The sequence below is a fragment of the Mus caroli genome, chromosome X (assembly GCF_900094665.2).
Source record: "Mus caroli chromosome X, CAROLI_EIJ_v1.1, whole genome shotgun sequence".
Taxonomy (NCBI): Eukaryota; Metazoa; Chordata; class Mammalia; order Rodentia; family Muridae; genus Mus; species Mus caroli.
This window is the reverse complement of record NC_034589.1, coordinates 5,982,624-5,989,649: the sequence shown is the minus strand read 5'-3', so window position 1 is coordinate 5,989,649 and position 7,026 is coordinate 5,982,624. Positions and strand designations below refer to the sequence as shown.

Genomic DNA, 7,026 nt, shown 5'->3' with positions numbered 1-7,026 from the left:
AGAGAGAGAGAGAGAGAGAGAGAGAGAGAGAGAGAGAGAGTCATGTTGGAAGTGCGAGGATTCCCGCCAGGATTCGAGGCTCCTGGTGCTAAACCAGGGAACCTCCTGGCAGAAAGCCTTTATTCTCACGGCCTTGCACCAGGAAGTAGTGGCAGTCCAGAGGGCCTCCAAGAACAACTCCACTAGCTTTGGTTCCTAACCGGAAAACATTACAACGGGGTGGGGTGGTGATGGCAGGAAAATAATTCCCTCTATCTTACCGGGTCCCTCACTCTAGTTGACACCACAATTTGGAACTTGTGTGAAAGTCCCTTGAACCTCCTGCACTTTGGAGTCTAGGCCACCTAAATGACACAAAGCTACTTGCACTTTGAGTTGATTGATGTACCAAGCAGATCTAGGAAAATAACAACACTCTCTGTAGATGCAGTGCTCCCAAGCTGGGTCAGCATCAAGCCTGTGGTGCTTCCCCCCCTCCTCCCAGCCTTCTCTGGTCAGCCATCGATTGCCCCAGACACATTTGTACTGGATGCCATCTATCCGTGCAGCCAGTAAACTGTAGTGGCCTATAAGAGGCTCCAAGTTTGGCCTCATGGCAGAGTGGGAGTAGAAAGCACTTTGGTAGACTCAGGAAGAAATTACTGATGGCAGGACAAGAACTCAGTTGCTTTTTATCCAACATGCCCATAGATTGATTGCTAGTGGATTGCACAGGCCCAAGGCCCAACCTTGTGGCCAGCAGCAACCCCCAGCCAGGAAGTACATACATAGACAGAGGCACACTCCCAGGGTTTGGCTGAGTGAGCCACCACTAGGGGACCTTCCACAGCCCAAGAGAGAGCAGCTGCTTTTCCTGTTTGGGTTCTGGGAAGGGTGTCTGTTCCCACCCTGGCTTTGATGGTTCTCTGACAACTGTTAGGGAACAAAGACTGGAGACCATAGGCTCATTGCCTGCCATTTCCCAACACCTCTGGTCTTCGCCTCTGACTTTCACCCAGATGACTAGTATGGGAGGTTTTCTTGAGGTACCTTTCCCAACCTGTTTATACTAGAGCACAGTTTCCCACTCCTTCCATATTGCTTTAAACTATGATGAAAAGGAATTTCACAGAATTAATCCGATAACTTGATGTGGAGGCTGGCACTTCCGGCAGGTCAAGTTCACCTAGGGTTTTGTTTGTATCTAAGTTCTCCAGATTCTTCCAATCAGCCAAAGTTGTTGTCTCTTATTGTCAATTTTTCTTCTATTTCTATAGCTGGGATGGGGAGAGATTTCTGAAAAGATGTTTACTCTCTGTTACCTCTACCTAATCTGTCCGGGAATGCCTCGTTCCCTTTTTTAGGATAAAGCATATTTCTATGTTTTGATAAGGAGGAGAATAATCGATGTTCCTCTTCAGGCCTGAAAAGATAATTATGTGTCCCAGGAGCTGTCTGTTTGGCAGATGATCTTGCTTTCTTGGCCACTTCCCTCAACCCCCTTGCCACCAACAGGCCTGAAGGTTCTGGTAGCTCAAGAAGACCCTGCAAGGTGGGCATTCATGGTTTTGTGTTTTTTAATCATACCAAGAATATCCCGAGCCAGCCATTGGAATTCCTGCTTCATCTGCCTGAAAGCTTATGCCAAGAGCTCCCCATGGGGCCTCTGGTGATGGATGTCTTGAGGCCTAGGAACTAGAGCTATCCTGATGGCAAAAGTTGAGTGCCTGCATGCAAGACTCAGACCTGAGCCAAAGGAAAGCACAGACAGCAACCAAACAACTCCAGGCACCTGGCTGGCTGACTGACTGCATGGAAACAACTCTCCATCCCTCCTCCATCCATCCCACAGCCAGGAAAGCCCACAGGCATACCATTTAGTGGGCTTTGCTTGATTTAGCTCAACTTAGGAATGGTACCTAGGAATGGTACCCTTAAGCATATCAGGAAGCAGAGATGCAGCCCTGACACCTCACTTCCCTTGGCGCCTGCCTTAGCTTGGCTGAACTTGCTGTTCCTGTCTTTTTAGAGGAGTTGCTTGTAGTCTTGAATCAGGATCGCACCGTGACACCTCCCCAGGGGTCCCCAGCTATTGATTTTTAATATCCGTATTCAATATTGTGTATTAAATATTGAATCCATGCATGAGAGGATGCGATGCAAATCACCAACCGTGCCTGTGACTTTAATAGTTGTTTTATTGCCCGGAAACCACAGTTGGATGCAAGGCATCCTGCAGCCAAGGCTGGGGGTGGTGGGAGTGGTGCAGGGATGCAGACAGAAGGGAGGGCTGAGCACAGCTGGGCCTCCCCAGGCAGACTTGAGACCTCTGGAATAGCTCCTGCTGAAGAAATAGGGAGGCGCTTTACAGTGTTTGCCTAAGGGCAGCAGACTGGGGGCCCACTCTGGGGTTCAATGGAAAGGGCTGGGACTGCTGTGTGAGAGACATGGACAGAGGAAGAGGTGTGGAGCCATGTCCTTCCTTCCGGGATTTCCCTAACTGGATGTCTGTTCCTAGCCAGTAACCACCCTTCCCCTCTCCACACTCACCCCAGGACAGGCACACAGGACTACTGAACAGGAAAGCTAATGTCAGCAGGAAACCCTAGGCCTACTCCACTAGCTGAGCTAGCCTTAGTATCTGTTCTGTCCACTCACCTCTCTTAACCTCTGGGGCAGTTTTCCTCTTCCGCCACTGTGGGGAATGGGGTCTGCACTGTCTCCCTTAGAGCTGGATGGAACTGCTAGTGCAAAGGACATAATAATAGTCAGGGGAAAGCCTTTTGTCTGCAGCTGTCCCCAGGTAGGCAGGCTGAGGCTTTGGTGCTGGCTTTCTCTTTCTGTTCCCTCCTCCAGTCCCTCCGCCCCTCGGGGTGTCTTCTTTCGCCCGTTCCTCTTTAAAGGCCTTGGAGGCCTCCACTTGGCCACCCAGGCTCCGTGACACCCATTTTCTCCACTCTGCTAGACAGTCAGGTTTTGAGGGGACCACCAGCAGGGAGACAGGAAGGGCCAGAAGGGGTAGGTGGATATCCCAGAGTGTGGGTACAGGGAGTGTGCATGTGCAAAGCCAGCCGCAGTGGGGAAGCCCTTGGTTTCATTTGAGGCAAGAGAGACTGTTTTGCAGCCGCGAACAGTGCAGCAGAGCTGGTGGTAGGTAGCTAGGGGAGCAGAGCTTGCAAGGTACTGATTGGCCCAGCGTGACAATCTGCTTGTGGCCAGTCTTGGTACCTACTCCCGGGTCTTTTCTCAAATTGCATTACAGTGCTAGTGGTTGAGGGAAGCCCAGTTTGGTTCCTAATTGCTGGAAAGCCAGAGCAGGTAGTGTGCTATAATGGTACCGCCATAGGGAAGCCCAAATGGAAACTCAGTGGACCACGGCACTCCGGAGACCACTCTCCACCTATAAGCTATCTTTGCCCCAAGCTTGGAGAAAGGTGGATGCCAGAGGGGCCTGGATCCAGGAAGACTGCCCCAGGGACTCCCTCTTCTGCTGGGAAGTTCTACACACCTGACTCACCCCGAACCGACAGAGACCAACTCTGGCAGCAGGGCCCGCCAAGAGTCGAGCTGTACGTTCGTCACTAGGCACATGAATGGAGATGTGCCAGGCAGGGCCTGGCTGCGCACGCCTCCGCGCTGGGGCTCAGGCGGCGGCTACAGCCTGTGTTTCCGGGTCTGCGGCTGAGCCTTCCTGGCGTTCTCCTCTGGCTTTGTCTCACTGCCAGCTTCTCGTTTGTCCTCGCCAGTCTCCTGGGTCCATGGGTCGCGCTCTGCCTCCCAGAGTGCGCCTTTGCGCACGTGTAGCTGCCTTCCCGAAACCTAGCCTCTTGTCGCGGGTTACTGGACACTGCCTTAGGGTCGCTGTGTGTGTCCATTTCTAGAAGGTTCCCCAGTCTTTAGAAAAATCGGTCTCAGGACTACGAGACAGGAGACTCAGAGGGTTTGGGTTTGCTTCGCTCCGATCCAGGCCGAAACTGGCAAGGGGCTTTTATTAGCCCTCCTACTGCAGAGTCGAGGGGGGCACACTTCTGCGGCTGACCTCGCTGTTTGTGGCCCTCTCCCCACACTCTGGAGACTGTTAGTCGCCCTGAAGAATTTGGGCACGCTGTCCTGCTGGCCGGACTTGTAGGCTGGGGTCCGAGTACCCAGAGTGCACGCGCACGTGCCAAAGGCGGTGGATCAGCGGGCTGGGAGTGACTGGGCTGAAAGCCAGGGAGCACCTGGAAACACCCTAGGCCTCAGGGCAGGTGACACCCTTCGGAACCCCGACTCCCTCCTCCCCCACTTCGCCCCCCTTCCCCGGCCCGCATGCGGTCGGCCTCTGCGGCGGAAACACGGTCCAACTCCTTGAAAGTAAACTTGCCGCGAGCTGCCAGGGCCGGGAGAGAGGGAGCGAGCCGGCGGGGGTGTCTGCGTCGGGGAGGCCGGGGAGGCTAGTGTCAAGTTTCAGCCCCTAATGACAATCGATGGCGAGGTGCCAAGGCCCTGGGAAACGGCTGGAAGGGGAGCGGGTGTGTGTGGGGGGGGCGGGGGCGGGTTGAGTGAAAGGGACCACGCCACAGGGCCCAACTTGCGAACCTCCGAGACGCGAGGCGCCCACAAGGGCTGGGGGAGGCGGCGGGGCGGGGGCGGGGGCGGGGGCGGCGGGCGGGGAGGGGCGCTCGAGGAGCCGCGGGAGAGGAGCGGAGCGCAAGCATCTTCCGCAATCCATTCATGCACTGAAGCGCGTGCAGAGCTGCTGCTCGCTGCCATTGTTACTCGCGGGCGGTGTGGGAGCAGAGCCTCCACTCTGGCGAGAGATAAATGGCCTCTGACAGCCCCTCCTCGCCAAGAGAGCTCCTCGGATTTCACCGCGCGGCGGCTCTCAGGTCTGTGCCTTGCTCGCTTCCCGGTGAGAACCTTTAAATCAGCCTCCCCGCCCTCCCTTCTCCCGGACTCTGTCCCCCCCCCCCCGCCCTCTCCGGCCGGGCCAGGGCCCCCGGGGGCGCTGCGCACAGGCACGAGTCGCCTCCCCAGCCGGGGGTTACGAAGTGGGGACGCCGAGGGGACCCGGGGGCCGCGGGTGGGGAGAAGCAGCTAGCGCCCCCCACCCGGGCTCCGTTCCTCCGCCCGAACGCCCCGCCTCCGCGCCCACAAGATGGATCAGGCTACCGTGCGGAGAGCGGGCTGTAAATATTTTAAAAGTCTCTCGCGCGCCGGCGGTAATGGCTTTCGCAGTTGGAATGTGTGCTAGGGAAAGAGGAAGGGCGACGTTTGTGCTGTGTTGCCGGTTGGGGGAATTGTTTCTATACCCTCTCCCTAGGTTCGGGGTGGGCTGTACCGCCAGGATCCCGGGTTTCCCGCCCCGCCGCGTCCCGAGATAGCATCAAGAACACCAGTCGTTAGGGAACTTGAGTCTATAGCAGGGCGACAAAAGGCCCAGTCGAGGTGACTCCAGAGCCACTTTCTTCTTCGAGGGAGGTCTCTCAAGGTCTTGGGTCTGAGACTGGTCCAAAACCTCTGGTCCAGGTCCGCTTCTCAGGGGTGATCCGGGGAGGGCGGGAAACGCACAAATAAAAGCCCCTCGAGTTTGCGTGGCCACTAAAAGCTGGGGCTTGGGTTTCTGCAGCGGGGACAGGTCCCGTTTGCGTCTTTGGTCCCTTTCTCAACTCCCCTGTAAAGCCTCTATCCGCTCAAAAGGCGCCATCCGCTTTGCATTTAAATCTGAACGTAGCTTTGTGGCTACTTGGGTTCGAAACCTGGGTAGGGGAGCAGGGGAAAGGTCGGGGCGCAGAGAGGTTAATGTCCAGGCTTGGTGGCAGTCATGTGTGGGCACTCTTCTGCTTCCTTGGTTAGTCTAGGCTTAGAATCTATAAGGCTGAGCCCAGTGGCATAGGAGAGGGTGGGGGAGGGGATTCAGTCTTCTCTGTCGGGAGAGACTTAATGGGCCCACCACAGGGCGTGTGTGAGGTGAGGTGGTCTCCTTTGCCAGCAGCAGCTTCCTGGCAGGGCAGGGGCGCTGGGGCAGGCCAGGCACACCAGGTTCTCCTGGAGGGTTCCTGGAGCGTGGGCCTAGGCTAGGACTGCTCATCTGTATCCTCCACCTGGCTCTCTCCCCGACCCGCCAGAGAGTGGGTGCGGGAGGCCTTTCGGGGCGCGCCGGAGCTGCCCTAGACGGTCCAGTGCGTGGAGCTCTCGGCTCTGGCAGCTCCTCTTCCAAGGGCTTGTGTTGCGCCCTTCTCGCTTGTTTGTCTCGTGTGAGCCTCGTAAACCGCCCTGATTTATTACCCAGACTAAATGCTTAATTTGTGAATATGAAACAGATTAAAAAGGGCGGGGGTAGGGGGCTTGAGGTCGGCATATTTTAGCAATCAGACCAAAGCAGCCCGGCAGATGTTTCAAATTTGTCGACATTTTCAGGCTCATGTGGAAAGCCAGTCAGAATGGTCAAGAGATTCTCTTTCCTTCCTCCAACCTGAGAACTTGGCAGTGATCAACAGGAGCTGATTAGTAGCCACACACACAAAAAGACACCAGCAGTCAAGGAGTTAACAGAGGCTGAGCTCTTCACCTCCAGGATCCGGGTGGAGGGGATGGGGGCCTAGGGTCACAAAGGCAACCTGATCACAAAGCCTGGAGGAGCCCAGCTAAAAAGGCCCAAGTATTAGAAGGTAACTCCGAAGAACAAAGTCGAGGGTCCATTAAAAGTTAATTCAGCAAATAAACTTCAGTGGCGATAAAACAAATAAGAAAGATGGCAACTCCGACTTAAACTAACCAACAGATAATAGAAAGGAGTGGCTTTGATGTGGCCTAACCATGTGCTTTCCCTTTAAGCAGGTCCCCACAGTGAGTGGCCCGAGACGGGCCTCTGTGGAGCACCCTCGCTTTGAAAAGACCCCATGTGTACAGGCAGTGCTTTTTGGCGTTTGTCATTTGGGAGCAACTTCACACATCAAAGGCGACCACAGTGTTCTTTTCAGCTCCCTGGTTCCACTCGCCCAGTGAAGCAGATACAATTTCTATAAATTGGCCTTCTCCTCTGGGTTTTGATTGATCATCACCATA

The 7,026-nt window shown here is 55.3% G+C and overlaps 1 protein-coding gene across 5 annotated transcripts in view; it reads left to right on the top strand.

Annotated features, from left to right (window-relative positions):
• Positions 1-7,026, top strand: part of Bcor (BCL6 corepressor) — a 122,947-nt gene that overhangs the window by 27,103 nt on the left and 88,818 nt on the right. Inside the window, exon 1 of one of the 5 annotated variants that reach the window (XM_029473166.1) lies at positions 4,721-4,847. The exons of 3 other annotated variants lie outside the window; for them this stretch is intronic. The gene's annotated coding sequence lies outside the window, so the exon portion shown is untranslated. Of the gene's footprint in view, positions 1-4,720; positions 4,871-7,026 lie in introns of those variants that run through there. One more of the 5 variants, XM_029473167.1, reaches the window with a different exon arrangement.